The following is an 8181-nucleotide window of genomic DNA, read 5'->3' on the forward strand; positions in this document are numbered from 1 at the left end:
CCTTTTTGTTTCTTTTTCTTCTTTTATTGCACTGGCTAGGATTTCCAATACAATAGTAACAGAGGGACTCTTTGCCTCATTTCCAATTTCAGGAGGCAAGTTTTAAGTATGATACTTATAATATAATTTTTTGTAGATACCTTTGATCATAATTAAGAATATTTCTTCTATTCCTAGTCCCTTATTCCCATATGCATCCTTACAATAAATCCCAATTATTTAGGATAACTTTGAGTATCTGTTCCTAATATCCAAAAAAACCTAACTAAAACAATGATCATGTTGTCACTTCCTTTAAAATACTTATACCTCTCAATTTTCTTATTTTATTCAGTAAGGTAGAACCTCCAGCATAATACTGAGTAGTAGCAATGATGGCAGACATCCTCGTCTCATTCCTGACATTAATGTAAATGCCTCTAGAATGTCATCTCAATTCTACTTGTTAATATCTTATTTAACACTTTGTAAAATCGAGGGGCGCCTAGGTGGCTCAGTTGGTTAAGCATATGCCTTCGGCTTGGGTGGTGGTCCCAGGGTCCTGGGATCGAGCCTCACCCGTGTTGGGTTCTCTGCTCAGCTGGGAGCCTGCTTCTCCCTCTGCTGCTCCCCCTGCTTGTGCGGGCGCTCGTTCTCTCTGTCAAATAAATAAATAAAAGCTTAAAAAAAAGAACTTTAGAACACCTATATTCAAGATTTTTATATGTGTATTTTTAGGTGAGATTGGTCCAAACATTTCTTTTTCCCGCTATCATTGTCAGGTTTGGTATCAGTTATCCTATTTTCATATAAAGAACTGTGGGAAATGATCTTTTTCACTCTCTAAAACAGTTTAAGAACTATCTGTTCATTAAAGTTCTGCTAGGGGACACCTGGGTGGCTCAGTTGGTTAACCCACTGCCTTCGGGTCAGGTCATGATCCCAGGGTCCTGGGATCGAGTCCCACATCGGCTCCCTGCTCAGTGGGGAGCCTGCTTCTCTCTCTGCCTCTGCCTGCTGCTCTGCCTGCTTGTGCGCGCTCTCTCTCTGACAAATACATAAATAAAATCTTAAAAAAATAATAAATAAAGTTCTGCTAGAACTCAATGACACAGTCTCATTACCCAGAGATCACTGCTGTTAGTCTCTCAATGCCTATCCTTCCAGATCTTTCCCCTCCCCATGTATATGTGTGTACACGTATGAACAAATATATAATAAACCAAGTGAGATCACTCCATATTCTGTTCTGAAAACTGCTTTTTTTGGCCAATAATCTTCACCATTTTAATAAATTTTCATCTCATCTAATACCATATATTTATATTTTTCCAAATGACCCCAAAATGACCCTTACAGCTGGTTTACCCAAAGCATAACCCAATCCAGAACAAGACCTTAATTGCATCTGATTGTTTTGAAAAAGAAAGTTTTTCTAACAATTTTATCTGCCTTAAAATGGAAATGGCTGCTTTGGGAGGTGGTTAAGACTGGAGATTCTCAAGCAAAGGCTGGACCCATACGTGTCTGGGGACTGCCGGTGGGGGGTTCCTGCATGAGGGAGGTTAGAGCACACAATTCTTAAGGTGTTTTTCCAAAGTTGAGTGATGAAGATACTAGGGCTGATTTTCCACAAATCATCTTATTGTATCACTTTTGCACTGGCTCCTATCCCCTCCTGTCTACTCGGGTAGATTTCTCCGGTAATTATCTCTCCTGCATGATTGATTTTTACTTCCCTCTTGTCTTTTTCCTCATCAGCATCCAAATATGCTGTTACTTCGTCTATCTTGAAAATACCTACTGTCAGTCTTACTTGCCACTCCACATACTACACTTCTGTTTTCCTTTTACAGCAAAACTCCAAAAAAAAAAAAAAAAAAGGCATCTGTATTCACGGCCTCTGATTCCTCTCCTCCCGTTCTCTCTTGAACTCACTCCTGTCTGGCTTTTTTGCTCATGCCACTCTACTGAACTGCTCTTGTCAAGGTCACCAAGGACCTCCACTGAATGCAATACTCATTTCCAAGTCCTCGTCTTACGTACATGTGCTGGCCACTTCGCCTGTTCTGCTCCGCTGTGTAGTACAGACAATTACAGATCTCTGGTGTCCTGCCCCTCTGACTTCCGGGCGGGTTTGGCCAATGGGCATTACTGGCTGAAGACTGGAGAGCAGGCGGAGGGGAGAAGCGAGGGTGCTCCCCTTCCTTTCGCTCTGTGCGCAGTATCATCTCTAACACTCACGGCATCTCTTCCGTGGCCCCCCCGTAGGCCCTCCCTCTGTGGACCAAGCTCCCGTGGGGCCAGCCTTCCTGCTTCTGCTGGGTGGTCCCTGACCGTGGACTTGAGTAACACCAACTTCTGCTTTCACCCCCTGTGGAGGGGAAGCAGCTAGAAGCCCTCAAGGGGAATGGCTTCCTGCTGTTGCTGGTCTCTGGGTTAGTTGACCATCCCCTCCTTAGCTTGCCAGCGCTTCCTGAGAGGAATAGCTCTCACCTGAGTAACCGCTTCCTCGAGTTCGGTTCTTTCTGTTTACAATTCTGAGTTTGGCTTCTGTGCTCCAACTGGCCCCTGGCTGACAGAAAACACCCATTTCTCTTAGCTTTCAGGATAGTTCCCTCTGTTTCCCTTCAACCTTACTAGCCATTTCTATCCAGTCTTCTTCGCTGGTCTCTTCTCATCTCTTGACCATTAAACGTTGGGAGGCCCCAGGGTTCAGTCCTGCACCCGTGTTCCTTGCCATTCACACTTACATCTTTGGGACTCTCATCCTAGCTTGTGGCTTTGAATGACATCTACCGAAACCTCCTGAATTTCTATCTCTAGCTAGACCTCCCCAGTTGAGTTCCAGACCACATAGCCAACTGCCTGTTGGACATCTCCACTTAGATAGCCAGTAGGCATTTCAAACGTAACATGTCTGTCCTAACAGTGTTTGGCTTCCCCCCACCCAAATGCTGTTCCTCCCCATCTCGGTAAATAGCACTTCGATTCACCCAGTTATTCTAGTCACAGATCAAGAAATTGTCCTTGATTTCCCTCTTCCCCTCACTTCCCATGTCCAATCCATCAGCTTGTCCTGATTTACAAAACCTCCCAAACACACCTCCCTTCACTTTCTCCAACTCCTCCTTTCCTACCCTGGTCCGACTGCTCTCAACGCTCGCCCGGGCTATGACTGTCGTCTGATTGGTCTCCCTGCTTCCATTCTGGCCTCCCAATGACAAGCCATTTTCTGTGTGGCAGCTAGAATCATTTTAAAGCATAGATGATATTACTCTTCTGCCTAAAAGTCTCCAGTAATTTCCCCACTGTGCCTTTAAGGTCCAAACTCCCTGTTTGGGCCTGCAAGGCCGTTCACAGCCTGGCTCTAGTTCATTCCTTTGACTTTACCTCTTGCTTACTCGTTCTCTCACTTAGTACAATCCAGTCCCACTGGCCTTCTTTCTGTTCCTCCAACGTGCTCAGCTTATCCCTCCACAGGGCCTTCGTATTCCCTGTTGCCTTAATCCGGGTTGCTTCCCCCTCCCATCCTTACCTGGCTGCCTCCTTCTCATCCTTCAGGTCTGGGAGGCTGGAGGGCCCCTCCTCAGAGTCCTCCCCCGACCACCCGCCATTCTCTGTCACGTCACGCTATTTTAACTGATCCATTTCGGGTTCACTTGCTTGGCTGGGATCCCTGCCCCAAAACATGAGCTGCTCTGTTCTCCACTCTGTCCCCAGCTCCTCATGCAAACTCTAGCCCATAACAGCTACTCCGTATCTAGGAGTTGACTGAGGAAGGGACCGGAGTAGACTTGAGCACGAAGCGAGCTACCTCTGCCTCCGGGACTGGAAGGAGAGAAGGTCGGGAACAGATGCGACTAAGGGTGCCCCTATGTCCTCAGTGCTTTGGGAAGAAAAAATGTCTGCTGAGAGAGAAAGGGCTTGCAGGCAGAGAGGTTGGGGGAAGCGGTGAAGGCTCTAAATTGTTCCAGGGGGACCCAGGAAGGTCGCTGACCCAGACAGGCCGAAGTGCTGGCCAGCTGTGGCGGGACCCCATACCATACTGAAACCAGAGATCCATGATGTCAGACTCCATCCACTCACAAGCTCGGGACACTCATCTATCTGGGGAAGAGGTCAGAGGAAGCAGATTGCTAAACTGGGAGTTTGCAGGGCAGATGTTATAATATTAAAAGGAGGGAAGATTGATCTAGTCTTGTTTCCAACAAAGCACGGTTGCTGTAACAGAGATCAAGCCCAGGGTATGGATCAGAATGTGTGATAATGAGGAATCATGGGCAGTGGCTTAGAATATTTGGGCAGAAGACCATTACCATATCCATTTCTGTAAATTTTTTTCTAATTTTTTAAAAGATTTTTATTTTTATTTGTCAGAGAGAGAGATATAGGCAGAGGGAGAAGCAGGCTCCCTGCTAAGCAAGGAGCCCGATGTGGGACTTGATCCCAGAACCCTGGGATTGTGACCTGGGCCGAAGGCAGACGCTTAATCAACTAAGCCACCCAGGCGTCCCATAAATTACTGTAAATTTTTTCTAAAAGAACTGCAGGCTTGGCCTCTGCACACAGGACTCTAATCGCTGTCACTAGGATGATGCGGCATTGCCTCTCACCCACTTCCCAGACCTGCTGTAATTCCAGACCAGCTGACCTAGAGCCCTGTGAGCCAAGAGACGATAATGCATCCCCTGGACACCGCCACAAATACATATTATCAGTTTTTCTTGTGTCCTTTCCCAAAAGGTCGGGTAGCTATTGAACAAAGGCCCTGCCAGCTAGAGAAGGAGAGCCGGAACGCCGCCCTGAGACAGTCAGACCGGGAGCTCAGAGCAGGGGGTCAGGAGATAAATGGAATTTCTGCCTGAGTTCACATCAGAATCCATGTTGGGGAGTTTGCAGATCCACTCGGAGATTATTTTCCTTGTTTAAAGGGAAGTGAGGTTCAGGGCATCCGGCTAGCTCAGTCGGTAGAGCATGTGACTCTGAGTCTCGAGGTTGTGAGTTTGAGCCCCACGCTGGGTGTAGAGATTACTTAAAAAATAAATCAAAATTAAAACAATTTTTTTTAAAAAGAGGTAAGGTTTACAATAGTACCAGAAAAAGACCAAGTACTTAGGTATAAATTTAAACAAAATACTTGCCTGATCTGTACAAGAAAAACTACAAAACGCTGATGAAAGAAATCAAAGATTAAATAAAGGAAGAGATAACTGTGTTCATGGGTTAGAAAATGCAGTATTATTAAGATGTCAATTCTCCCCAACTTGATCTTTAGTTTGTACACAATTCCAATAAAAAGTCCAGCAAGAATTTCGGAGATCCCAGCAAGCCGATTCTAAAATGTATACGGAAAGGCAAAGGAACTAGAATAACCAAAGTAATTCTTATAAAGAGCAAAGTTGGACAAGTCATCCTACCCAATTTCAAGACTCACTACAAAGCTATACTGATCGAGTCAAGATAGTGTGGCATTAGCACAAGCATAGACAACAGACAAAAGAGATAGTCCAAAAATACAATTAACTGATGGGGCGCCTGGGTGGCTCAGTTGATTAAGCGTCTGTCTTTGGCTCAGGTCATGATCCCAGGGTCCTGGGATCGAGCCCTGCACTGGGCTCCCTGCTCAGCAGAGAACCTGCTTCTCCCTCTCTCTCTGCCTGCAGCTCTGCTTACTTGTGTTCTCTCTGTCAAATAAATAAACAAAATCTTTAAAAAATATACAGTCAATTGACTTTTGACAAAGGCACAAAGGCAACTGAATGGAGAAAGGAGTCTTTTCAGCAGATGGTGCTGGAAAAACAGGATGTCTATGCAAATTTTAAAAAATGAACCTCTACACATGCATCACACCATACACAAAAATTAATCCAAAATGGGGGCACCTGGCTGGCTCAGTTGGTTGAGCGTCCAACTTTTGATTTTTGGCTCAGGTCATGGTCTCAGGGTCATGAGCTTGAGTCCCACGTCAGGCTTTGTGCTCAGTGGGGAGTCTGCTTGAGATTCTCTCCCTCTCCTGGCTCTCTCTCTCTCTAAAATAAAAATAAATCTTTAAAAAAATTAATTCAAAATGGATCACAGACCTAAATGTAAAATATAAAACTTACAGAAGAAAATCTGCACAATCCTGGGTCATGAAAGCTACTACACTATTAAGAGAATAAAAAGACAACCCCCACCCTAGGAGATGTTGCAAATCACATGTGTCTGATAAAAGATACATATCCAGGCTATACAAAGAGCTCTTAAAACCCAACAATAAAAACAAACACACACAGTTAAAAATGGGCAAAAGATCTGAACAGATGCTTCTTCAAAGAAGACATATGGATGAAAAATCAGCTAATAAAAATATGTTCGGGATGCCTGGGTGGCTCAGTTGGTTAAGCAGCTGCCTTCAGCTCAGGTCATGATCCCAGCATCCTGGGATTGAGTCCCACATCGGGCTCCTTGCTCGGCGGGGAGCCTGCTTCTCCCTCTGCTTCTGCCTGCCACTCTGCCTGTGAGCGAGCCTGTGCTCGCTCTCGCTCTCTCTCTCCCTGACAAATAAATAAAAATCTTCAAAAAAAAATATGTTCATGACAATAACAAATCAAATAATCCAATTAAAATGACCAGACCTCTCTCTAAAGGGACTATACAAATGGCCTAGAATCATATGAAAAGTTACTCAACATCAATCATTGTGGGGCACCTGGGTGGCTCAGCGGGTTAAAGCCTCTGCCTTCGGCTCAGGTCATGATCCAGGGTCCTGGGAGCCTGCTTCTCCCTCTGCCTCTGCCCCTCCCTCCCACTTGTCTCTAATAGATAAATAAATAAAATCTTTCTTAAAAATTACTCAGAGAATTAACCATATGATCCAGAAATCCCACTTCTGGGTATTTACCCAAAGATTTGAAAGCAGGGCTGCAAAGACATCAGCTATCATTAGGGAGACGCAAAGTCGAAAGCACAAGATACCACTGAGAAACCGTCATGAATCAGAGGAGACTAGAGAGACACAGCAGCTAAATGCAGTGCGCGATCGTGAATGGGGTCCTCGGCCAGAAAGAGGACAGTGGAACAGCTGGTGAAATCCAGATAAAGCGTGTCGCTTTTAGACCACCGTATCAATGTTAACTTCTTAGTTTTGAGTACTGTGCTATGGTTTCGTATGTATTAGTCTGCCTGGGCTGCTACAACCAAATACCATAGACCAAGTGGCATAAACAACAGACATTTATTTCTCACAGTTCTGGAGACTGGAAGTCCAAGGTCCAGGTGCCAGCCGGTTCAGTTCCCGGTGGAGCTTTTTCTGGCTTGCAGATGGCCACCTTCTTGCTGTGTCTTCATGTGGTAGAGAGAGCTCTCTGGTCTCTTCTTCTAAGGGCAATAATCCCATCATGAGGGTCCCATCTCATGACATCATCTAAACCTAATTACTTCCCAAAGGCCCATCTCCAGATCCCACTGCACTGGGGATTAGGGCTTCAACACAGGAATTTTGGAGAGGATACAATTCAGCCCACAGCATTATATAAGATGTTAATACTAGGGAATCTGAGTGGAGAGTATATAGGAACTTTCTGAACTATCTCTGGAACTTTTCTGTACATCTAAAATGATTCAAAGACTTTAAGGTAAAAAACTCAAGGTCAGGAGCACCTGGCTGGCTCAGTTGGTAGAATGTGTGACCCTTGATCTCAGGATCATGAGTTCAAGCCCCACATTGAGCATAGAGCCTACTTTTTTTAAATAAAGAAAAAGCAAACTCAAAGTCAGAAGGGTTGAAGCTGAGAGGACTTCAGAGCCCCAACCACAGGATCTAGCTGGGTCAGAAAGAAGACGGGTAGTGACAGAATGGCAGTACTGGGAGAAAACAGGAGGATCAAGGATCTATGAAGTGGAGAAGCAGGTTTAGTTCACCGTAAGTGATGTTTTTTGTTTTCCTGGAGGAATATCAGATACTAAAAGCTCAAGTGTAATAGACCGTGCTTTGTTAAAACTGAGCAAAACAATGGAGTAGTCAGGGATGTCTGGGTAGCTCGGTCGATGAAGCATCTGCCTTCGGCTCAGGTCCCAGGTTCCTGGGATAGAGCCCCGAAGTGGGCTCCCTGCTCAGCAGGGGGCCTGCTTCTCCCTCTGCCTGCCACTCCCCCTGCTTGTGCTCTCTCTCTCTTACAAATAAATAAATAAAATCATTTTAAAAATCTTAAAAAACAG

This window comes from Enhydra lutris, unplaced genomic scaffold, assembly GCF_002288905.1.
Source record: "Enhydra lutris kenyoni isolate GAN:26980312 unplaced genomic scaffold, ASM228890v2 scaffoldscaffold53, whole genome shotgun sequence".
Lineage (NCBI taxonomy): Eukaryota > Metazoa > Chordata > Mammalia > Carnivora > Mustelidae > Enhydra > Enhydra lutris.